Source organism: Taudactylus pleione, unplaced genomic scaffold (assembly GCF_031769625.1).
Source record: "Taudactylus pleione unplaced genomic scaffold, aTauple2 ptg000510l, whole genome shotgun sequence".
NCBI lineage: Eukaryota > Metazoa > Chordata > Amphibia > Anura > Myobatrachidae > Taudactylus > Taudactylus pleione.
The window spans coordinates 2,952,518-2,979,400 of NW_028284912.1; the positions used below are offsets into that span (position 1 = coordinate 2,952,518).

General features: G+C 49.6%; 1 protein-coding gene across 1 annotated transcript in view; it reads right to left on the reverse strand.

Annotated features, from left to right (window-relative positions):
• The window catches only part of SAMD12 (sterile alpha motif domain containing 12), a 413,590-nt gene that overhangs the window by 372,609 nt on the left and 14,098 nt on the right, over nucleotides 1-26,883 (reverse strand). The window lies entirely within an intron of this gene.

Consider the following 26,883-nt stretch of genomic DNA (forward strand, 5'->3'; position numbering starts at 1 on the left):
GAGAGGAAGTAGGAACACCACTACTTTTACTAAACAATTGACCCTCCAACAGTCCTTAGCGAGGAGGATGAAGTACGACAGCAGTCATCCTGAAGCAAAACGTATAACTGAGGCCTTGACTGCTATGTTGGTGTTAGACGTGCGTCCGGTATCCGCCATTAGTGCAGTGGGATTTAGACAATTGATGGAGGTAGTGTGTCCCCGGTTCCAAATCCCGTCTAGATTCCACTTCACTAGGCAGGCGATACCGAGACTGTACAGAAACGTCAGAAAAAGTGTCCTCAGTGTCCTGAAAAATGCCGTTGTACACAATGTCCACTTAACCACGGACATGTGGACAAGTGGAACAGGGCAGACTAAGGACTATATGACTGTGACAGCCCACTGGGTAGATGTATCACCTTACGCAGCAACAGCAGCAGCGTCACCAGTAGCAGCATCTCAGAAACGCCAGCTCGTTACAAGGCAGGCTACGCTGTGTATCACCGGTTTCAGTAAGAGGCACACCGACGACAACCTCTTAGAGAAACTGAGGGAAATCATCGCCCAGTGGCTTACCCCACTTAGACTCTCCTGGGGATTTGTGATATCTGACAACGCCACCAATATTGTGCGGGCATTACATCTGGGCAAATTCCAGCACGTCCCATGTTTTGCTCACACAATAAACTTGGTGGTGCAGAATTTTCTGAAAAGCGACAGGGGCGTGCAGGAGACGCTTTGGGTGGCCCGAAAAATTTCTGGCCACTTTCGCCATTCAGCGACTGCGTGCCGATGACTGGAGCGCCAGCAAACACTCTTGAACCTGCCCCGCCATCACCTGAAGCAAGAGGTTGTGACGCGGTGGAACTCAACCCTCTATATGCTTCAGAGGATGGAGGAGCAGCAAAAGGCCATACAAGCCTATACATCCACCTATGACATAGGCAAAGGAGGGGGTATGCACCTGACTCAAGCGCAGTGGAGAATGATTTCCGTGTTGTGCAAGGTTCTTCAGCCCTTCGAACTTGCCACACGTGAAGTCAGTTCAGACACTGCCAGCTTGAGTCAGGTCATTCCCCTCATCAGGCTTTTGCAGAAGCAGCTGGAGAAAGTGAAGGAGGAGCTAAGACGGAGCGATTCCGCTCGGCATGTGGGACTTGTGGATGAAGCCCTTCATTCGCTTTGCCAGGATTCCAGGGTGGTCAATCTGTTGAAATCAGACCACTACATTTTGGCCACCGTGCTCGATCCTAGGTTTAAAGCCTATGTGGTGTCTCTCTTTCCGGCCGACACAAGCCTGCAGAGGTGCAAAGACCTGCTGGTGAACACACTGTCAGCTGAAGCGGAACGTGACACGTCAACGGCTCCTTCATTTTCTCCCGCAACTGGGGCTGCCAGGAAAAAACTTAGGTATCCTAAGCAACCCGCTGGCGGTGATGCAGGGCAGGCAGGACCAAGTTTGGACATCTGGTCCGGACTGAAGGACCTGGCAACAATTTCTGACATGTCTACTGTCACTGCATATGATACTGTCACCATTGACAGAATGGTGGAGGATTACATCGGTGACAGCATCCAAGTAGGCATGTCAGACAGTCCATACCTGTACTGGCAGGAAAAAGAGGCAATTTGGAGGCCCCTGTACAAACTGGCTCTATTTTACCTGAGTTGCCCCCCCTCCAGTGTGTACTCCGAAAGAGTGTTTAGTGCAGCCGGGAACCTTGTCAGCGAAAGGCGTAGGAGGTTGCTTCCACAGAATGTGGAGAAGATGATGTTCATCAAAATGAATTATCAGCTCTTCCAGGGAGACCAGCCTCCAGAAGGTACAGAGGGACCTGTGGTGGTGGATTCAAGTGGGGACGAGTTAATACTTTGTGAGGATGAGGATGTACACACTGAAGAGGGTGAGGAATCGGTGGATGAGGAGGATGAGGATGACATCTTGCCTCCGTAGAGCCAGTTTGTGCAGGGACACATTAATTGCCAGCTTGTTTTGTGGGGGCCCAAACGAACCAATCATTTCAGCCACAGTTGTGTGGCAGACCCTGGCGCTGAAATGATTGATTTGTTAAAGTGTGCATGTCCTGTTTATACAACATAAGGGTGGGTGGGAGGGCCCAAGGACAATTCCATCTTGCACCTCTTTTTTTCTTTGCATTATGTACAGTTTGGGGCCTAGTTTTTCAAACTGCCATCCTGTCTGCCACTGCAGTGTCACTCCTAGATGGGTCACGTGTTTGTGCCGCCCACTCGTGTCGCTTAGCATAGTCATCCAGCTACCTCGGTGCAACCTTTTGGACATAAAAACACTATTGTGAGGTGTGAGGTGTTCAGAATAGACTGGAAATGAGTGGAAATTAAGGTTATTGAGGTTAATAATAGCATAGGAGCAGAAAAACCTACAAATTCTGTGATTTTAGCTGTTTTTATGCTTTTTTTCAAAAAAATACAGATCCAAAACACAAAACCCAGAACCCAAAACACGGAAAAATGGTTTTGGCAAAACCAATCCAGATCCAAAACCAAAACACAAAACACGAAAAGTGGCCGGTGCACACCCCTACTCTAAAGAGCTGCCAGGCTACCTGTGAAGTTGATTGCTGAAGCACAATATGAGAATGCAGCTGCCGTGGGTAAACCCCTGCAGTATTTCCCAGCTCCTAGTCATTCCTGTGCTTGGTGGCTGGCAAATACATTGCCCCCACAGGAAAAAACTTCAATTACATTGCCCCCACAGGAAGCAATACAAATACATTGCCCCCACAGGAAAAAACATACTGCCTATTCCCCCTAGCCCACAGGACATTGCAGTATGAGAGAGACACACACAGATACAATATAAATATATCATTTACCAGGAGCAGGTAAGGCAGGACACGCAGACAGGTCACAGGGCTGGTTTAGCTGTGCTGGACTCAGGGCTGGCAGGGTTTCTCTTCTGTTTTCTTTTTTCGCGACGGCGACGGCCCGCCTCCTTCTCCCTCTTCATTACGGCCCACGGCTGGCAGTGTACTATAATGAGTCAGTCTGACTCATTATTAGGACCTGTCTGGTGCGGCCGGCTGTGGCTCCTTCATAGCGGTGGGCCCTGGTGCCATGCACTGGCTGAATCGCCGATAGCTCCGCCGGACCAGAGCCGATTTTAGTTACTGTCACCGTAGCCACCGTCCAGGTGCCCCAAATCTCCGCCTGCTCTAGGCTTGGAATGCCCCTAGGCATTTGCCTATGTCGGCTCGGCCTAACCTTGTCAGGATGCCGACGTCTGGATTTTGACACCTATAGCCAGAGCGCCGGCATCCTGTACTCATCCCATATACATATACATTGTATACATATATTTACATATTATACGCATACAGGAAAACGTGGGGGGAGGATTTGGGTCACACATTATTTTTTATTCTACTTAGTTACCTGCAGCCATGCTCAGGTCAGGTGACTGGAGACATTTCCTGGAAGGAGAGATGAAGCATGCTGCATGATGTACAGCAGCCACCAGCCAGGCTCTCACTCACTATGACAGAGAGCACTTAGGGCTCCATTTACTACAATCCGCATATTGAATGCGGATTGTAGTGTGATATTACCTAGTGAATTCGCATTGCGAATTCAGGCAATATCACAGGGATTTACTATAAATCCCTTGCAGGGATAGAGCTTGTGATAAAGCTCTGTCCCTGCGGATCCCATCCGCACTCTAGTCGCTGTATTTTCGGAAAAAAATATGAGATATGGTAAGAACTTACCCTTGTTATCTCTATTTCTACGAAGTCCATAGGGTTCCACAGGATACCTTGGGGTATAGGTGTGACGTCAGTCGCAGGGCACCAAAGAGTTAAGCTTTCAGCCTCCCAGGATGCACTAGGTCCCCCTCCTATACCCCGCCCCCGGGCCAAGGCACCTCAGTTAGTTACCAAGCCATAGGCCGGAGGAGGAGAAGGAAGAGAGAGAACAAAGATCTGGACACATACAAGAATCACATTCTCACCAGAGGGAGACGGAAAACCGGTGACCAGAGCAAAGCCCATCTGCAGCACAGGTGCGACAGGGCGGGAGTCCTGTGGAACCCTATGGACTTCGTAGAAATAGAGATAACAAGGGTAAGTTCTTACCATATCTCATATTTTCTACTTCAGGGTCCATAGGGTATCCACAGGATACCTTGGGGATGTCCCAAAGCAGTATCCTTTAAGGGTGGGGACGCTCCTGTGCAGAAAGGAGAATCCGCCGCCCGAAGGAAGCATCCTGAGAGGCGAAGGTGTCAAACCTGTAATACCTCACGAAGGTATGGACAGAAGACCACGTAGCAGCCTTGCAGATCTGAACTGCCGAGGCACCACGTCGAGCTGCCCACGAAGGACCCACAGACCTAGTGGAATGAGCCTTCAGAGAAGGAGGGACCGGTAGGCCTTCATGAAGATAAGCTTCAGAAATAGCCATACGGATCCAGGCTGCCAAAGTTTGCTTTGAAGCAGGCCAACCCTTTTTACGGAAGCCAAAGAGGACAAACAAAGCGTCCGACTTCCTAAACGAAGAAGTGCGGTCAACATAAGTCCTTAAGGCCCGCACAACATCCAAAGAGGCCTCACCCACGGAAAGACCCGGTGAGTTAAAGGCCGGAACAACTATTTCCTCGTTAATATGAAACTGGGAAACAACTTTGGGAAGAAACTCGGGCCGAGTGCGGAGCACTGCCCTGTTCCCATAAAAAACCAAGAAAGGGGGTCTACAAGAAAGAGCCCCTAACTCAGAAACACGTCTGGCCGAAGCAATGGCCAGAAGGAAAACAGTCTTAGCTGTTAGCCATTTAAGATCCACTGAGCCCAGTGGTTCAAACGGCGGTCCTTGGAGAGCCCTCAGGACCACAGCCAAATCCCAAGGCGCCACAGGTGGAACAAAGGGCGGCTGAATGCGGAGAACACCCTGCATAAAGGTGCGCACATCCGGGATTGTAGCAATCCTACGGTGAAACCAGACAGATAGGGCCGAAACCTGTACCTTCAAAGAAGCAAGGCGAAGCCCATGATCTAGTCCCGCTTGCAGGAAGGCGAGAATCCGAGACAGACGAAACTCCCGCGGTGCATAACCTCTCGGTCGACACCACTGGAAGAATGTATGCCACACGCGATGGTATATCCTCGCGGAAGACGGTTTCCGAGCTCGTAACATGGTACGCACCACAGAGCTGGAAAACCCCCGGGACCTCAGCATGGCCGTCTCAACAGCCACGCCGTCAAAGACAGCCGAGTCAGGTCCGGGTGAAGGCAAGGACCCTGAGACAGAAGGTCCGGTCGTAGCGGCAACCGCAGAGGAATGTCCACGGACAGACCCTGAAGGTCTGAGAACCAGTGCCGTCTGGGCCACGCGGGAGCTATCAACAGGAGCGTCCCTCCTTCCTGTTTGAATTTCCGGATTACCCGTGGAAGAAGGGAGACCGGAGGGAACAGGTATGCGAACCGGAACGTCCACCGGACGGACAGAGCATCCACCAGAGACGCCCCTTCGTCTCTTGTGCGAGACCCGTACACCGGCAACTTGTTGTTGTGCCGGGACGCCATGAGGTCGATTTCTGGAAGACCCCACCTGTCCACCAGTAGTTGAAAAACGTCCGGGTGCAGGGACCATTCCCCCGGATGAACGTCCTGGCGACTTAGAAAGTCCGCCTCCCAATTGAGCACTCCCGGGATGAAGACCGCTGATATGGCCGGAAGATTGCGCTCCGCCCAAACCAGGATCCGAGAGACCTCTACGAGAGCCGCCCGACTGCGAGTTCCTCCTTGCCTGTTTATGTAGGCCACGGTGGTAGCATTGTCCGACTGGACCTGCACCGGGCGACCCTGGAGAAACCGCTGTGCCTGCTGGAGAGCATTGAAGACCGCACGGAGTTCCAAGATATTTATTGGAAGCTCCGCTTCTGTCGACGTCCACCTGCCCTGGAACAAGTGTGGACCCGAAACTGCTCCCCAGCCCCGAAGACTGGCGTCCGTTGTCAACAGGACCCAATTTGGAACCCAGAACGGACGTCCCTTGTTGAGGTGGGTCGTCTGTAACCACCACGTAAGGGACAGGCGAACCTCCTGGGTGAGCACAATCGTCTGGGACTTCAGAGACTGAGTCAGCCCGTTCCACTTGGACAGGATCAGGTGCTGCAGAGGTCTGGAGTGAAACTGGGCGTATTCCACCATGTCGAACACCGACACCATGGAGCCCAGTAACCTCATCGCCGAGTGTAAGGACACCCGGCGGCTGTGCAGACAACTGCGCACCCTTGACTGTAAAGCAGAGATCTTGTCCTCCGTCACGAAGATCCTTTGCTGTCCCGAGTCCAATAAGGCTCCAAGATGCAGAATCCTCCGAGACGGGATTAGAGTGGACTTCTGCCAGTTGATTAGCCAGCCGTGCCGTTGCAGCAGTGCAATGGTCAGGTCCAAGTGGCGTAACAGGAGCTCTGGAGATCCTGCCACCAATAACAGGTCGTCCAAATACGGCAACATGCGGACTCCCTGCAGCCGCAGAGAAGCCACCATGACCGCCATCACCTTGGTGAAAACACGTGGTGCTGTTGCCAGGCCAAAAGGTAACGCCCGAAACTGGAAGTGGTCGCTGCTGATTGCAAACCTGAGGAACTGTTGATGGCGCCAAAGAATAGGGACATGCAGGTAAGCGTCCTGTATGTCCAATGACACCAAGTAGTCCCCAGGTTCCAGCGCCAGAATGATGGACCGTAGGGTCTCCATCCGAAACTTCGGGACCCGCAAAGACTTGTTGAGTGCTTTGAGGTTGAGAATCGGACGATATGACCCATTGGGTTTCTGTACCAAAAATAGATTTGAATAGAAACCCTGGCCCCTCTGGGAGAATGGAACCGCCACTATAACTCCAGCCTGGAGCATAGTGTGCAATACCTTCCGCAGCTCCGTAGCCTTGTTCCGGTCTGATGGGAGACCCGTGGTGAAGAAGCGAGCCGGGGGTCTGTGCCGGAAGGAGAGGACGTATCCGTGGGAAACCACCTCCAGAACCCAAGTGTCTGTCGTAGTGGTCGACCAACACTGGGCGAACTGTAGCAGGCGGCCTCCCACCCTGGGATCCCCCAAAGGGAGGCCCGGACCGTCAGGCCGCAGGCTTGTCATCTGGCTTGGGGGCCGGACGTCTGGTACTCCATGCCTGCTTCCGGGGCTTGACCGATTTCTTAGGGCCAGCCTGTCGAGGAAACGACTGTGGTTTGGGCCTGCCCTGGGCCCTAGATGACCGAAAGGACGATGGTCCCGAACCAGAAGGAGCAGCGGCCGACGGGAGACAGGCAGATTTGGCTGCCGCCAGCGTGGCCACAATCTTATCCAGATCCGGACCGAAGAGAACTTCTCCGGTAAACGGCAACGCTTCCAGACCTTTCTTGGAATCTGCGTCCGCCTTCCAGGATCGCAGCCACAAGGTGCGACGAGCAGCTACCGCTGCTGAAGAAATTCTAGACACCAGAGTACTAATGTCTAGAGCCGCCTCGTTGATGTAGGTGGCCGAATCACGGAGATTGCCAATCAACTCCGCCTGATCGGCCGGACAGTCGGATTCAAAAGAAGCCTCTAATGAATCCGCCCAGCGCTCCATCGCTCTGGCAACCCAGCAAATGGCCATAGCCGGCCGTGCTGCCCCCCCTGCAAGGGAATAAGCAGACTTCAGGCAGATTTCTACCTTGCGGTCCGTAGCATCCTTAAGGGAGGACATGGATGGCATCGGCAATGTGGCACTACGGACAAGACGGGTCACGTGAGAATCCACCTGTGGAGGGGATTCCCACTTCGCAAAATAATTATCCGCGAACGGATAAGCCACCGCCAGACGTCTCTGCGGCTGGTATCTTTTGCCAGGTTGTTTCCACGCCTCCTCTAAATGGTCCACCAACTGACCCGAAAGAGGAAAGACTGTGGCATCGCCCTTCACATCTTTGAAAAAGGCATACTTAGATTTAGCCGCTGGGGGAACTTCGTCCTCAATCACCAAGGCTGTGCGGACCGCCCGAATAAGTCCAGGAATATATACTTTGGACTTAGCATCAGCGTCCTTAGTATGGAGAGGTTCCTGATCGTAAGGATCTAGAATCTCCCCATCATCAGACGTCCCTTCGTCATCCTCATAAGGAGCGGACAGAGACGCCACCGGCCTTTTATGAGACCGCATCACAGACTCCCCTTGCAACACATCCGACAAGTGCTGTACAGAACTCGTCAGGGAGTTAACCCACGCTGGCTCCTGAGAACCCGGGAGCGGGGAAATAGGGAGACTGTGGGGTACCACCAATTGTCGTGGGAACCCCTGCATGGGTGACGACACCACAGACTGCTGGGACAAACCCATCGGAGTAAACGCGGGCTGCGGAGCTAACTGGCCCACTAAAGCTGTTAACGCCTGAGCGAAACAAGCCCAGGGCGGCTCCTGTACCGGTGCTGTAACCGTAATAGGCCGCGCCATGGACAAACACTGCCGGCAAAGGCCCTCCGCGCTACCCTCCCCCTCCGCTAACGGTACTTTGCACGTGGTACACTGTAGCCGGAGGGGAAAATCACTTTCAGACATGATGGCACCACGTATGTGACCTCTCTCACCAATTAAGTATTAAATAGGCGAGAGACCACCCTGCAGCACCGCACCGCAAGGGCTTTAGCAGAAAGAACAGGGACAGTAATAAAGCTGACAGTTTAGAGAAGAAAAGATTACAGGCAGCAGCGCTAGCACAGTCACATACAATGCAGAAAAATAACAATTCCTGCACTAACAGCGCTGATCACTCAACTACACAGACACAGGGCCTGGTAGGACACAGCGCTGCATACACAGACCTGACCACAGCGGAGGAGAGGTATGCGGGGGGACCCAGACCACGATGCTTCCGTCCAGCGCTTCCAGCAGCGTTCACCATGCGTTCTGGAGAAGATGGCCGCCGAGGAGCAGAGAGGAGGCTGGCCTGGGGGAGGAGCGCTGCCACAGGACCAGTCGGCAGCATGCAGAGAGGGCTGTGTGCAGCGGGGGAGGCGCCGGCTGTGAGACAGGGAAGGCGTGCTCCCCTGGCATGCATTTAACCCCTGGGACGCCGCAGCGCTACCGCTCTGCTGCGGTCCGCTGTCCCAGGGGGTAGTGGAAGCGCAGGTTGGTCGCCTGGCTCCACGCTGCAGCCAGTCCCCAGGGAGCCCCCTGCCTGGGGACTTAGGACCATGTGATCAGCGGGGACCCACCGCGGGACCCCGCTGCTTACCTCTGTCCCCCTTGAATCCGGCCATGGTCCGGAGCATCTGGGGTCACCGCTAGCTGTGACCCCAGACGCCCACCAGCATCCCCGGATCAGTACCGGCGTTCTGGTACCGGCGGGGTGTAGGGAAGACAGCATGGACGTCAGGACTGACTGTCCATGCTGTTCATCCAGTTGTGCAGCCACAGCTGCATGAAGAATAAGCTTCAGGGGCTCTTCTAGCCCCCACTCCAACAGGTGCACCCGACTCCGGCCGGGCACCAAACTAAACTGAGGTGCCTTGGCCCGGGGGCGGGGTATAGGAGGGGGACCTAGTGCATCCTGGGAGGCTGAAAGCTTAACTCTTTGGTGCCCTGCGACTGACGTCACACCTATACCCCAAGGTATCCTGTGGATACCCTATGGACCCTGAAGTAGAAATACCGCGACTAAGAGCCCGCGCATTCGCCGACCCACCGTCGCTACCCCCCACCGATGCTAAGCCCCGCCCCCCGCGATCGCGGACCCCCCCGTGACGCCCCCCCCCCTCTCCCTTCATTACACTTACCTGCATCCTCCTGGCCTCCGGTGATCTTCTCCGGGCTTCCCGATCAGGTGATCTCCCATACAGCACTGGAACCCGATCACCTGATGACCGGGCAGCAGTGCACTGTGGGAGACCAGCTGACCAGAGAGGAGCCATCACCGGAGGCCCGATCACCGGTCCCTGGATTCAGGTAAGTAAAAAAAAAATGTTTAAATTTTTTTTTTCTTTTTTTTTACAGCAATCAGCTTGCGGTCTGTTTACTGATTACTGGTACCGGCTCCCGCCTCTGCTCTCCCCGTTAGAGCAGAGTGGGAGCCCGGTAACCGGGGGAGACCCTGGATAACGCCACCTCCAGGTGGCGTTATTATCACAGGGCTTTCCCCAATATTTTTTTACATTTTATTTTTAGTAACTAAGGTCGGATCACATTTCCCATTACAATTATGGGAAATGCGATCTGCTTTACTAAAAATAAGTGATACTTAGGGGTTGGAGTAGAATTTTACTAATTCTACTCCAATTGCCCTGTAATAACTATAGGTGATACTAAAATAATGTGAAAAGGGTGTGAAAACACCCTTTTTAGTAAAAATAATGTTAATAAATAGAGCCCTAAGTGCTTTCCTTCCCCTGCACAGCTGCCTGCTCTAACTGCAGTCCGTAGAGAGGAGGGTGCGGATCCAGGCTCCTCTGTGTCACGTGGTCTCTGTGTATCTCGACATTTCCTGTTCCTGCCTCCTCCATCTCCCTGAAGCAGCCTAGGCTCTTCCAGCCTACTCCACCTCCCCCCTGCAGCAGATTAGGTGCTGCTAGCACCCTGCTCAACCTCCCCCCTGCGACAGCCTGGGCGCTTCCAGGATCCAGACCCACCTCCCCCTGCAACAGCCTGGGAGTGTGACTCCACCCCCTTCCTGCAGCAGCATTGGGACCAGACTCCTCGCTCCCCCCCACCCGAGGGAGCACGCTTATTTAAACAGAGTTTACTCTGCCTATCCAAGATATAAAGTAACCAGACCAAGAATTCAGATCCGACTTTATTTGATATAAAATAAGGGGAAAATTTGCCTGAAATAACTGGTGATGGCTATGTGTTAGGAAAATACCTAGATATTTAATTTTTTGTTTATGCCAATTAAATGGAAAAGATGCTTCCAAAAGGAGTTTTTTTGGCCCAGGAACATAGAAGTCAAGCACTTGTGTTTTACTCATAATAAATTTTGTAGCCCGAGTAACCGGAATAAAGGTCAGGGTTCCCAAGGGATATAATAATGTCATCTGTGTATAGCGCAATTTTATGTTAGGAGGAACCAGCTTTTATACCTATAATGTGAGAATTGTGGCGAATCTTTGCTGCCAGGGGTTCCATGACTAGGGCAAAGATCATAGGAGAAAGCGGGCATCCCTGCCTGGTACCGTTGGCAATTACAAGGGAGCAAAGTAATGCGATTGTCAGAAACCGTAGCAGTATGTAAGTTTTTTTTATTGCTTAGTCCACATCAATTTTCTATTGTTCTATTTACACCCATAACCAGTATCTTTATTCTGTGGGCATCACATAGGCCAGAGGTTCTCAAACTCCGTCCTCAGGACCCCAAACAGGCCACGTTTTCCAGGTCACCTAGTAGGAGCACAGGTGCATTTATCACTCACTGATACAATTTAAAAGATCCACAGGTGGAGATAATTATTTCACTTGTGATGGTGTGAGGAGACCTGGAAAACATGCACTGTTTGGGGTCCCGAGGACTGAGGGTCTGATTCAGCAAGGAAGGCAGTTGCTTATACGCACGCAATTGGTCGATGTTTGTGCTCCGCGCAGGCATTGCAGTGTGTGAACTAGCAACTGCGATGGGAACTGCGTTTGCAGAGGCTTCGCAAACCCAACGCAGAGTGATTGACAGGAAGTGCCGTTTGTTCTCTCACATGGACCCGGCGCCCTAGTCATGTGCGGACATTGTTTACGTTCTGCCCAGTATGGCTCCTGATTGGCCGCCTGGCTGCGTGATGTAGCAATTACATAATAAGGGAGGGCGTGCGGGCGGCACAACACGTGAGGCTGCTACCGTAGGGGGGGCGCTCTTCCCTCACCTACTTTCTCCAACACGTCGATTCCAGGCCCGCAGCTCCCAGCCAATCAGCACCGGGTTTGCGCCTCGAAAGCAACGCCTCTTTTTTCTGCTTTCCACGAGAGCTGCCGGCAGCCGCTGATTGGCGGGAGGCTGGAAGACGGTGAGGCGGAGTAACAGTGCATTATCATTTACATCTATAGAGGCTCAGCTTGCTTCAGTCCATGTCCAAATAGATCATCGCACTTACAAATTGGGCAATTGTTACAATTAAAAAAAAACATAAAAAGGGCGTGGCTTAGCCGGTTATGTTTCACACAAGTCTTTTATTACACGATTCCGTCGAATTAACTAGCCCAGTGGCATAAGTTCATTCCAGACACTTTGGGCGGCCCTAAGAAATTTGACCTGGGGAGCTTGTTCTGATTCTTCCACTGGATGGATTTGGACAAAAACTTCATAGGAGTGGTAACATACAATCTCAGAATTCATACTTGGGGGTTGAGGTCCTTATTGGACCTCTCGTTGGTGTATGCTTGGCAGAACTTCAACCCGGGGACGCTGGGCAGAACTTTGACCCGGGGAGCCTGTTCTCGATCTTCCATTGGATGGATTTGGGTGAAAACTTCACAGAGGGGTAGCAATTTGTCTGGGATGCCTAATGGAGTGGTTGGGGTCCCGGTCGGCCCTCACGGCGGAGTACGCTGGAAAGAACTTTGACCCAAGGCAGGGCCGCAACTATGGGGGCCGGAGGTGCACGTGCAGCGGGTGCACTGCTGCAACCGGCGCCAGTGTCCTCCAGCCAGGTGCCGCAGGAGGGCTCTAAGCTGGATGCCTGCTGAGATTTTATTACCAGCGGACACCTGGCTCCTTCCCTGCAGCGCCACAGTAGCCGGAAGTTGGAGTTCTCTCCTGAACTCCAGCTTCCGGCTCCCCCCCACGGGCACTATGGGAGAGATGTCCGAGAAGCAGCCGGGCAGACCAGACAGCGGGGGACGTAGGACCGGGGTTTAAGGTAAATATTGTTATTGTTTTTTGCGGCACTACAGAGGCATTGCCATATAGGCACTACTACAGGGACATTACTAAATGGGCACTACAAGGGCATTACTATATGGGCACTACCTCAGGGGGCATTACTATAGGTGCACTGCAGAAGGGGGCATTATTATGGGTGAAGCCAAATTACTGTCTTGCCCCAGGTGACAAAAATCCTAGTTTCGGCCCTGCCCAAGGAGCCTGTTCTGGGTCGTCCACTGGATTGATTTTGACAACATCACATAATAACTTGAAGATTTAAACCTGGGCAATGCCGGGCACTTCAGCTAGTGTATATTTGTATATATTCATATATTGTGACAAGAATCACATAGACCGGGCAAAATCCATCAGTAGTTTTTATTGCTCACCACAGGCAGGTACACAGGATATGGCAAGATGTCACACAAAGTCTTCCAATACAGCAATATTTCTTCAGTGGACTCGCAGGTCCAGGAACCCTAACACTAGTCATCCCCAGGCCTATAAGCTGGGCGACTATTTCACCATCCGGCTCAGTTTCCCCAGTGTCTCTGCAGTTCTTAAACCAACTTCTCACAGGTGTCTGTAATCAGCTGTCTTTCCAGGCACTGATTGAGGCAACACCTGAACTGGACATAACACAAACCTAATGCCTTTGCTCTGACAAACCTGGGAGATCTGGATATTCCACATTTACTTCGTGTAGAATTATGCTGACCCTGCCACAATAGTATATATATATTAGGGATGTGCAGGCTCGGATAGGTTCGAGTTTGCACGTGGAGTTCGGATTTTTCCCTCCAAAAAAACGGAACTCAGAACGAGGCAAAACGTCATCTTACATGGACGAACATCATCATTCCTGGACAAAAGACCAGGAATGATGATGTTCGTCCATGTAAGATGACGTTTTGCCTCGTTCTGAGTTCCGTTTTTTTGGAGGGAAAAATCCGAACTCCACGTGCAAACTCGAACCTATCCGAGCCTGCACATCCCTAATATATATATATATATATATATATATATATATATACACACATACTGCATATGATGTGTGTTAATGTCAAAATGGAATGATTTACTGTGATTTAAATTTTTTACTTGGAGTAAGGTGCAATTTTTTTTTCAGTTTGAACTTTTATAGAATAACTGCTTTAGAAGTGAAATAACAGCAGGTGCAGAGCTTTGGATGTAACAGTCCACATCAGAATGTGTCTACTAAACTAGGTTATAATGTAACTTTCAGCTGTTATTGATGCTACAACACATTTTAACTTGTACAGCCCAAGACTGAACGCAGGCATCATTCCATAACATATGCAGAAACATATAGTACTGGTTTGGCCAGTTGGCAATAGTTGAAAATAGGGACATTTGCAGGGACATAACAGTGTACTGCTGCAGGCCAAGTAGCGTAAAGTATACGACAGAGACCCTGGTTATTTTACATTACTTACACATCTAGAGTCTGATGTAGAGTTGATCACAAGTCAGCTGTTTTTACGCCCGCATTGGGCATGGAGCAGATATTCTTCTATATATGTACACATCTATCCCTGGTGCAAGAAATCCATCTGAAAACAGCCGTATATATACGCACAAGTCCTCGTAGCTCGCAATTCCGTCAAAATGCTCTCGTTAAAGTTCTCAAGGTGTGCACAGCATTTAAAGGATCCTTTTACGGAAAGGGAACATGACGGGGGTTGGTCCAACACGTCGGAGGCGCATATCACGCCCGACATGACATGCAACCATCCTCTTGCGCAACACGATCGCTTAGAGGCAACCCGTGCACATTTGCGACGTTTATTTCAGCCACATTCATTAGGGACGAAAAAAGCGCCTGGTTAGATTTTATTATTGTCGGCTCCCCCATAAGCCTTCAGTGCCATGGATGAATTCCAGCAGCGATCAATTCCACCCCAGAAAACAAAACGGTTTAAAGAGTAGTCTAATTAATTCAACATGGGGTATAATTGTTACTTGCTTACTCTGCCTACTATCCTCCTGTGATTGGGAGTAGCAGGAGATGGGTGGGGCTAATTACACAATTTATATAACCAAGTGGGTGGGACGATTCGGATACGCTGTGCTTACTGAGGTGGGTGGGACTTGAATTGCTGATGCCATGGTTTCACCCACTACCCAAGTACTGCGCTGGAGAATTGCCCTCTCATGCAAGTGTATTTACTAAGTAGTGTTAGGAGACAGAGTGAAAAGTGATAAGAAAGTGATAAGGTGCCAGCCAATCAGCTCCCAACTGTCATTTTTCAAACACAGCATGATAGTGAGATGACAGTTGGGAGCTGATTGGCTGGAACCTTATCACTTTTCACTCTGTCTCTATTTATTAACATTATTTTGACTAAAATAAAGTCAAAAAGGGTGTTTTCACACCCTTTTCACATTATTTTAGTATCACCTATAGTTATTACAGGGCAATTGGAGTAGAATTCATAAAATTCTACTCCAACCCCTAAGTATCACTTATTTTTAGTAATCAAATCGCATTTCCCATTATTGTAATGGGAAATGTGATCTGTCTGGTAGTTACTAAAAATAAATTGTGAAAAAAATACCTAGGGAGGCCCTGTGATAATAACGCCACCTGGAGGTGGCATTATCCAGGGTCTCCCCCGGTTACCGGACTCCTACTCTGCTCTAACAGGGGAGAGCAGAGCCGGGAGACGGTCCCGGTAATCAGCTGTGTGGTCTAAACAGACCGCAAGCTGATTCACTGCAAAAAAAATAAAATAGTAAAATATAAAAATGAACTTGCCTGACTCCATGGACCGGTGGTCGGGGCTCCGGGTGATGTCCTCCCTCCAGTCAGCTGGTCTCCCATAGTGCACTGCTGCCTGGTCATCAGGTGATCGGGTCCCAGTGCAGTATGGGATATCACCTGACCGGAGGCATGGAGGACATCACCGGAGGCCGGATCATGCAGGTAAGTGTAATTAAGGGAGGGGGTCCCGCGATTGTGGGGGCGGGGCTTAGTGCCGGGGGGGTAGCAGCAGCGGCCGGTCAGCGCATGCGCGGGGACTTTGTCACGGTATTTTTTCCGAAAATACTGTGACTAGTGTGCGGATGGGATTCACAGGGACAGAGCTTTTTCGCAAGCTCTGTCCCTGCAAGGGATTTGTAGTAAATGCGAATTCAGTCGTTAATATCACACTACAATCTGCATTCAATATGCGGATTGTAGTAAATGGAGCCCTAAGTCTCCTGGACATTCCGGTAGGCAATTTCAGGACATAAAAATCTTGTTTGCTTACATATTTTCAAGTGACCTTGACAGCTATCTTGGAATGAAATCATGAACATCCAGAGTACTCCAACAAGACCTGCCCCTCCCCCCTTCTAGTGCTTAAAATACCTAAACTGGAAGGTCTAGCAAGCAAGATCCATTAATACCCCTTTTACACCAGAGCTAAAGCCCGGGTTATTGCAGGGTTAACCAAGGTTGCTTCTAGGTGTAAAAGGGGCCAGGCTTGGTTTTCCGGGTCAAGTGACCTGGCAATCTAACCCAGGTAACTTGTAGGGTTTAACACGGGAATGACCAGTGAAACTCTGCACTGTTAACGGATAACCCGGGTCCCGTTTACAGCCTGGGGACTTTCTGGTTTCTCAGCACTTGGAGATGACATCATCTCCAAGTGCCGGGAGAAGTGTTCCACTGCACCCATGTGCAGTGTGAACGGCGCCGATCCAGGAATAACCCGGATGGGTGCCGTAGTGAAAAAGGGGTATATCCAGGTTCTGACCCGTTTTGGAACAGTGTTCCAAATCTCGGGTCAGACCCTGGTCTTAGGTGGAAAAGCAGTATTAGTTGGGAGGTATGTCTCATACACTGCTTCTCTACGGGTTTTAGAGGAGGGGAAAGGGACCGGATGTGGTGCAGGGTGTGGGAAGTGGTGAATATGCTCCCTTTTCACATGGCCGAGAGCCAAAAACACTAAACAAGCCACTTTTGGGGATGTGCCATACGGTATGTGTAGAGCTTATTTCCCCTTCACGCTAGAGACCGGAAGTGACGTGAGTGAGGACGGAAGTGCAGTGCCATGCCCATTAAAGCCACCTAAAGACGTCCCCTCGTGGGCTAGCTACCCTCGCGCCATATGATTATATTCCCCCTCTTTGCCCATGTGGATGGTAGAGAATGACGTTGGACAGTAACTGTCAGGGTCCTCTCCGTGAAGGGAATTTAAACACTACCCTACAGTATGTCCGTTGTGGCATGACCATACCCCTAGAGACAAGGCCACGGCCTATTTTCGGAGGCGGAGTAGCAGGGTCTGGATAGAACAAGCTTAAATGCTGGGAAGTATGCACTTTGAAGGTTATTTATTGTGTTGGAATATTTAAAGCCCTGGGAATAAGAATATATATAAGAAGATAACTGTCCACTTGGTTAATTCTGAAAAACGGGGACATTTACAGGGACAAAAGTTACCAGAGACAAATATTTCAAACCTGAGAGAGACCCAGAAAAAGGGAGAAGTCGACATTTAGGATTCAGCGATGCACACAGATGCGAAAACTGAGATGATCACTTGGAGCATCTCCTGTGGAGATAGGTCTTGCTGTGCCTTTAGACCAACCATCAGTGCATCATCGGACGCACCATAGAAACTTGCACCAGTCCTATGGCACGAGCAGATTCTCCGGCTAAACATGGCGTCCTGCGTAAGTGGTTGTGCGTCTTTAGATGCAGCTGCTGTCAGCGACACACTGGCGTCCTTCTAGCCAGCCCCGTTACCTACCAGGAACACACACTAAAAACCCCACTCCCAGCATCCACATTCATTTTGGATCTTGGTGCGTTGACAATCGGGACGCATGTATAGTACTTAAAACATTGGCCAACTGTTCTCATGTCGACATAGCGTGCGGTTAACGGGAGACAGAATCAGGCCCATAATGTTTTTCTTCTTTTCCCCAGAACCCCTTTTATCTCCTCCCTAAGTTCTGCTATCAGTGTCATAAAAGTCGCTATAAATTCTTGGTGATTAAAGCAGTAGATTTAAAGTGGCTGTGACCGGACACCTTTCGCCTAGGCCGTCACTGGTCACGGGTTAGCGCTTTTGGAATCCCAATCACCGTCAGTGACCGCCTGTCACTGACTCCGCCCACTGCGCCGTGGGCGTGTAACGATACTGCCACCACCAAACTCTACCATCGGCGTTTGGAACCGCTTACTAGGTACACTCAGGCTCCTGCCTTGGAACCTGGAACCGCTTCTGCTGCGTATGCGTTTGATTAACTGCGAACACACCTCCTGATTGGTGTCGGCTGTTCCCACCTGATCCCTCACAATGGACCAGGTCTGCACGGTAGCTGGCAGAGGACTTGAACTTGGAGACACGGAGCTCTTACCCAGAACAGCAGGAGAACGGAATAGCGTTTTTGCGCAATTCTGTTGGTCGCAAGATTGAGGCAATTGGTAAAGGCAAACGGTGTTTATTTGCTCAATGTCTTAAAGAAGACCCTCCCTTCCGTCTGAAGGGGAATATCACACAGAAATCAAACAGCAATTCTCCACAAGGGATTTTCAAAGATGTACCACATACAGGAATCTTATCAGCAGGTCTCCTCCTCATAGAAGTTACAGGGTTGTACCACATACAGGGCTCACAGTCCCTCTTTTTATGTAAATCTTACACACAACATCACAGGGGGGCAAATCCACCCTGTGCTCCTTCCAGCCAATCAGGCTATCTCAGAAAACATAATAAATACGTCTTACATTTCACAGAAATGAAATCAATTTCCTTGATACCACCCAAAAACATTTGCTTTCCTAAGCACAGACTGAGTTAGCATATACTGTTCTGAAAAGGTAAATATAATGCAAATTCCTATTGCATTCGTCTCTTCACATGTCTATGACTAAACCAGTTTTAGGCTTTCTGAGTCTTACACCTTCTAAGTTCTTACACAACATAGAAGCTTCCTAAACACAAACAACTTGTCTTTTACAACTTTGCTTGGTATACAGACACACAGGAGTCTTCCTAGCCCGCATTTCAAAGGAAAGGCTTCTTCAGTCACCACCTATCCATCCCCACTGCCAGGCTATAGGGTAATTACCATATCCATCCCTAGGTGAGGACGTCTAACCAGCAGTTTGTCTCCAAAGGTCAGGACATGTTACATTTCTATAAGTGCATTTAAACCCATATTACATACAAAAATATATTCAAACATGTCATAGACTATACTACTTTACTTTATACACCAATGCATTGCAGATGCAGTGCTCTACCGCAAAATGTGTATATTAATACAGTTTACTATGAACCATGTACATCTGTGCTTTCAAACTGTCCACTTTAACGGTTTCAGCGCTGGTCGCAGTGGGAGCTGGCTCTCCCTGTCCCGCAGCGGCCATGACACACTCTACCTACACTCCCCCAGTGCAGCAAGTCCAGGCCGCGGCATATAGAACATTAAAAACACTTGTCAACACTCAGCGCGTAGCGCAGAGTATACATTTTGGGCGCCTGGCGCCTTTTAAAAATGGCGGCACAGCACTGGGGTTAACCCCTTCAGTGCTGTGGCAGCCATTAACCCCGTGTGGTCGGCCTCCGGCCACAGTGGCAATAATGTAAAAATTATTTAAATGATTACCACTTTGAATCTGCAGTCTAATTTGGCAAGATCGCGCTGGCTCGCGGATCTCGCTACCCATTACATATATATCACGTGGTTATTCATTTGAAAACAATCCAATACCTTCCTCTAGATCAACACTACAAGATATCAGCTGAAAAGTGCTGAACTTTCAGAACATTTTTGTCTTTAAAAAAGGTCATTTATGCAAAACGTGCAGGCACGCAAAGCATTCAATTTTACGCAAATGCGCCTACCTTCCCACCTAGCACATACCGAGGTGTATGTCCGTATAACAGTTTTGGTAGCTGCCTATAGAAAATGGAATAAGAAGGAGCCAATTATAGAGGCAATATTTTTTTTTTTTCTAAAGTATTTTAATCTGATTCATCACAAGAAATTGCCAAGCGGGTGGTGGTAATTTTTGGCAAATTGTAATTTTTCCAACTAAACCTTTTTATCAGCGTGTAGGTGGTGGTAATCATGCGAAAACGGAGATATAGCTGGAAGTAACCCAGATAATAGGGTGAAGCGAAAACATAGGCCCTCATTCAGAGCCGGACGCTCTGAGCAGAGCGCACGCTCTGCATGAGGGCCGGGCTCCATTTTCATGGAGCGTCCTCCTGGACGCTCGTATAGCTGTGGGTCACCACCCACAGGCTATACGAGCGTGCATTTTGATGGCCGCGATGGTCGTGACCATCGCGACCATCGAAATTGCGAGCCGGAGCCTGCGGTTGAGGTTTTCAACCGCAAGCTCCGGAGTGATTTTGGCTCTACCAGAGCCAAAATCACTCCCACTGACATCACTAGTGATGTCAGTGGGCCGGCTTCTGACGGGAGGCGTTCCCGTGGGAACGCCCCCGTCAGGGAGGCAGGCCCCCGGCACGCCCACCAAAGGGGGCGTGCTGTCAATCAACAATGACAGCACGCCCCCTTTGATCGGACACAACGAGCGAAGGAAAGTCCTTCGCTCGTCGTGTCTGGCGCATGCGCACGACGGAGCTCCCTCCGTCGTGCGCATGCTCAGTGCAGACCATCGACCCACTTGCGAGCGGACAGCCGCTCGCGAGTGGGTCTGAATCAGGCCCATAGTTTTATAACTAAGCCCCTAAAGTACAAAGTAAAAAAGTTATTCAGAGGGTCACGTACATTAGGGCAAAATTGTTGCTTCAACTACTGTAATACTCTCCTTCTCCAGTCCACACTTTCAATCTGAAATGAATTTCAACTTTAATATCGCAATTCAACAAGACCAAATTGCCGCGCTCAGGCATTTCAGATATACGATTCAGACCCAGAAGTAAAACTGCATTTAAAATAATGTATGTTTTTCGCTCTCTTTAATCAACACGAGCACATTAGACAAGATTTGCAAGTCCCTAAATTCAGAAAATGAACTCATTAGGCGCGGTGACATTTGCTTGGAAATAGATTATAATGGAACGGGAAGGTAATAATGACTTGGGTTGAGAAGCATGAAATCCAAATAAGGTCTGAAAACATATTTCATTTAAATTATATTCTGCAAAAAAAAAAAAAAAGCAACAAGGCTGACAAATTGTATAACACGGTTAATGGTATTCTGTATCAGCTTGTGGTGCCACGCTGGATAATACAGAGGTACAGTGCACTTCTAAATTTGTCTACGGAATGAGCGAGCACATAATTTAATCTGTAGAGCACAAATACCAACATTTATGTACTTGAGCACCTCAAGGCAGCAGAACAAGTATGTATATTACAGATGTCATTTTGAATACTGCAGCATAGGCACAATTTTGTACAATGCCAGTACGTCTGAGCCGTGCTGCTTGCCACAATGCCGAGCAAAAAGAAAGAAACTCAATTTAAAAGATGCAAAATTAATGAGCTGTTACAGTTAACCTTTGCACAGACACTACCGGGATGATATTCGCAATCGCTTGCTAAAACGCTCAGCGGCAATAGCTGCCTTGTTACATTACACTAGCAAATGGTTTTAAACAGGTTTGTGTCGCTGTAGTCTCATCTGCTTTAGTACTAATGAAAAGCATTACCGCCGCCCACACATTGAGGGAAGCCATTTTGTCTGCTAAAGCGATGTTCATGAGAATTAAGCCTATCCTCTAGGAACAACGTGAGCCTCATTTACGGAGCACATTGGATGAGCACAGCAATACTCCTTGGCTTTGCATTTTAGTGAGAAGTGGAAAACTGGCAAAGCTACCCATAGCAAGTGGGAGGCAAAGGGTGACAGGAGGTGCCACTCTCTTCCCCCCTTTCACCCCCAGGCTGCACTTACTAACAACAGATTCTTCACAGACTCCAAGAGTCCTGCTCGCTAAGAGTGACCGCGGTTAGCCTGTTTGTCAGCTTATGCTGTGTGCTGACTGCTGAGCCTGCTGCCGGGCAGTAGAGGCTGAGGTGGGGGCGACCTGACATGATCTGGCTGTGTTGGGGCCGAGGCACTGTGCCCCCCCCCCCCCCTTTGAATCTGGCTCTGGTATTGTCGAAGCCGGATAATTGGCTGAGATCGGATCGGTTTAAAATTAAATCTGCGCTACGCCATTTTGCGAATGGCAATGAGACGCCATTTTGCGACTGGCCGCCCGGCGCCATTTTAGTGAATCTCGCCCATTATAAGTACATACGGCGATGCTATTATTTAGTGTCGTGCGATTCCCACGCAATAGAAAGAAGTTAAAAGTCCTCACCACATAAATACAGACAGTCACTAATACATATAAAATGATTATCCCTGCAAAACATGTACCATGGTGTACTCCACAAACACATAGTCGCACAACGCTAACTAGCGTCTTTTCCCAAAACCCCAATACTTGCACACTGCACACTTACATAAAAGGTTCCCTAGCATTAAAGTGTAATATTCAAGGTTTATTCAGTAATTATTAATGTTGTGTAATAAAGGTTATTTGATATCTAAGGTTTAGTACATGGTAAGCAAACCGTGTCTGGTGTTGTACTGATCCACTGTGTCTCAACAGATTTCCGGTATCATCGGTGAGAAGATCACAACATGCGTCTGCAAACTATGGACTATAGAGAGTTAAAACATTAAAATGTGCTCTGTAATGTTATCAGCTTAGATTAGCATGCAGCAGGAAAAAGGACACAAAGGGCTGTTGGAGGCTGGTTTGTGTCCATTCTAATTGACCTGTGAACTATTCTGTAACAGAAGGACCAGGAAGAAGAACCAATGGAATCATGCCAAACTGTTCTATTGTATTGACTATCCCTGTAAAGAGTATATATGTGGGCTCTCTGAACTCGGAAGCCAGTCTTCTTGCTGTGCTGTTGACGGAGGTTTCTATACTGATGCCTGTATCTGGGTCCAGAGCGCGTGCGTATGTACGTATGTAACAACTGTACCTTGGGTCTGTATGAGTTATTTGCGCTAATTGTCTTTAGATCACAGCATGTAACCATCTGTTTTTATATTGAATAATAACTTTTTGTGCTTTGGAACCACACTCAAAGTCTGAAAGCATTTATTTCTTGTTCGACTCATAACGCTAAATAGCGAGAATTATTAGAAGGTATAGGCAGGATATTAGAAGGTATAGACAGGCAGGAATCGATAGTATGTTGTTAGAAAGAATGGTGTGCATGGTTAATGGAACCTCTGGTGTGAGAGCTTCTGATTTGAAGTCCACTGTACTCGTAGTGAGGACTGCCTTATTTATCAGCTATGCCGCTGATTGGCTGGAGCACCACTTATCATACACAACGAGTTTTATCACTCGTTGTGAATGATCACAGTCGTTGATAAATAAAGCCCAGTAGTGATCTAACATGCTGTGGAACTACTGCATCCACCTACACCAGGCATGTGATCCTGGTTATTTTGCCTCAACTTGTATGTTTATGACGGTGCTGGAGGCATCAGGGTAAGGTGATACTTGCCATAGCACTGTGCAGGTGGAGTAAGGAGATGGTGTAACATGTGCTATTTCATATCTATTAAAATGTACTGTAGGTTTGAGAAGTTGTGTCTGTAACGGTCAGTGGTTGTTGTACTGGAGAAAGAAGAGTGTAATAAGATATATTTATTTATTGCTACATGAGGTGGTCTAGCCCCCAATATTTATTTGACTTTACACAGAACACTTTTTCCCCAAAACACTGGTTTATTGCACCTTATTTAGGGGTACAGTTAGAATAAGGGGGCAACTAGAAGAGTTTTATTTTACTTTTGTGTGTGTGATTGGTTTCTGAGCGTCCTCCTCTGGCAAAGAGCAATAAAAAGATGCAACTTTGCATGTGTGCCATTTGCTAGGACGCCCCAATGTTTCCTCTTCTAAAATACCCCCGCCAGTGGTTGGTGCATAGGGAACCAGATCATTGCACATAGATGGACACAGGGCCTGATTCAGATCCGTTCGCTAACTGCGTACGTTCACTGGATGCGTATGCACATTTGTCAAAGTGACGCCACGGGAAGTGATCGCTCGCCAAAGCATAAGCACGCCCATCATGTCTTAGCAAGCGGCCTCTTTGTGTATGTGTACGCCCAATTGCACAGGCAGAGCCGCCCAGATCCGGATTTAGACCTCATGGGGCCCTAGGCAGGATACCAGTTTGGGGCCCCCCTCCCTCAAACTACCCTCATATCCTCTCCATCACAGCCCCTCTCAATCCCCCTCATTACAGTCACCTTCATCACAGCTTCTCATATCCCCTCTTCACAGCGGACCTTCATTCTAGCTCACTCAATCCTTCCCCCTCCCCTCCATGGAGCCCCTCACAGCCCAGCATCCCTCCTCACAGCCCCTCACAGCACGGTTGATGCTAGATCCTATGTGGCTAAAGGACCTCTGTAACGTATCAACCACGTGACCGCTGCAGGAGGCTGGACCGCTCCTGTGTTACCATCCACTAGAGCATAGAGGGGGAATAAATATTTGTGGCGAGCATAGCGAGCCACCATCCCCGAAGCTTGGCGAGAGTAGCGAGCCCGAGAGGGGACACTTTTGGCCCCCCGTTCTCATACTTGCCCCTCCCCCTTTCAGCACCGGTCACGTGGATGTGATGTCACAGGTCCCCTGCAGCCCCCTATACTAGTCATAACCCTCACAGCACCCCTCACCACAGCCCCCTCACTCCCCTTATCACAGCCCCCATATCCCTCTCATCACAGCCCCTCCATCACATCTCAGTTGCCCTTTTCACAGCCCCCTCATCGCAGCACAATCCATCAGTCACTCCTCATAGCCCCCTCCATCAGAGCTCCTCATATCCCCTCTTCACAGCCCTCCCCATAGCCCCGTCCACCACAGCCCCTCCCCATAGCCCCCGCCACCACAGCCCCTCCCCATAGCCCCCTCCACCACAGCCCCTCCCCATAGCACCCTCCATCACAGCTTCTCCTCATAGCCCGCTCAATTACAGCCCCTCCATCACAGCCCCTCCTCATAGCCCCCTCCATCACAGCCTCTCCTCATAGTCCCCTCCATCACAGCCTCTCCTCATAGTCCCCTCCATCACAGCCTCTCCTCATAGCCTCCTCCATCACAGCCTCTCCTCATAACCCCCTCCATCACAGCCTCTCCTCATAACCCCCTCCATCACAGCCTCTCCTCATAACCCCCTCCATCACAGCCCCCCACATAGACTTACCTGGTCCTGGTGGCTCCAACAGCGGCAGCAGATGACTGGCAACGGGGGACAGGTCTCGCAGCGACGTCGGCGCCGGGAACCCTCCTGAGCGCTGCGGCGCGCCTGCGCAGGCAGCTGTATCACAGTGATACAGTCTGCCCGAAGGCTGTCTGGGAGTGAAGGTGGGACCACGTGAGGTCATGACGTCACGTGGTACTCGCTCAGTGCTCCTCTGGGAGCGCTGTAATCAGGTAATTTTTGGGGGCAAAGGGGCCCCGTCCACGGGCCCCTTGGGTCCCGCCGGGCCCTAGGCGAGCGCCTAGGATGCCTAGCAGAAAATCCGGCCCTGGAGCCGCCGACCAGCAACACGTCATCTCCAGGAAGTGTATTAAAACATTGGTACATCGAGTACCATCGGATGTGAAAGCAGTGCTTGAGGTAGCTTTACCCTACTGCAAGCACTGCAAGGAAATCCGTGTCAAAAAAAGGCAGGTGACGTGTACTATGACGCTGCCTGTTAATTATGCATGCCTCTAAAATGGCGTTGAAACACTCAGGCACGCCTGCGTTCGCATCTCCAACCCCCGTTATTAGTGTCCTGCCCCTGTTACCACCCACAAACGGCCTCTCCTGTCACTCAGTACCCTGGGCTGCCTTTGCTGGGCGAGCGAGTGGGTTGCGATCGCAGTGTGTAGTTCGCGCGCAGAAAAAAAGCATGCGCGTACACAGAACATCGGCAACGCGCTAGCGGGCGGCTCTGAATTAGGCCCACACTTATTACAAGTCGTGACTATCGATACAGTGGAACAGTCATGGCTAGATGGGAACAGTTAGACGGTTATATCATGAACATACTTGGAATAAACATTGTTATTTCATTTATCATTTTCAACTCAGTAAAACACACATACTGTATTTCATATACATTAACGCACAAAGGTGATTTACTTCGTCTTTATAAGGTTTATTAATCTCAAGGTCCCTACAAGGGTGTTACTATAGAAATAGTCGCCCATGTGGCTTCTGCGCTGTCCAGCAGCAGATGGGTGCTGGGAACGCAGATGAGCGTTATGTCCCTAATAACTGCCAGCTCAGTCTGTGTACACAGCAAGCAAAAATCTCAACCACTCAGGATAAAAAAATTTGACTACAGTTCAGGCGCAATACAAACATCCCTCAATTAATGAGTATTGTCTCTAAGGGGCATATTTATTGAAAAAAATTCTGCCAGCACCCAAAAACGTAACAATCTTTAGCGCCATATATTGCGGTAATAAAGAATCTTTTTTTCCTTGGAATGGACCAATCTAAGGGCCTGTTGCGTACTGTGCATGCATCGCAGTGTGCGTACCGGCCACTGCGATCGTCGGGACTGTGATCGCAGTGACTACGCAGACCCAGCGCAGTTTGTGGGTGGTGACGGGGGGGGGCAGAAATGCAAGTGTGCCAGTGCGTTTGAACGCCGTTGAATGGACGTGCGTAAATTATCCACTGCGATGCCCTACACAGCCTGAGGCCTCATTGCGTGCGCTGAAGTTAGCAATCACTTAGAAGTAGAGTGATCACGTATGCAAACAGCTCCAGGATACTGCTGAGGGATCGTAAGATCTCTCTACGCCAGGGTTGCCCCACTGAAGGTAACAAATGGGTTAAGGTCATCTGAAGATGGGGTTAGCCCACACCTGCCCACACAAGTGTTACACTGTGCGAATCTTATTACATACCGTCCTCATGGAAAACTATAGGGACGCTGATGTGAGGGCAGGTGACAGGAAAGCTTTCTATCTTGGTACAGTTTAGGGATACTTAATTTTGCCCTTAATAATTGCTTGATA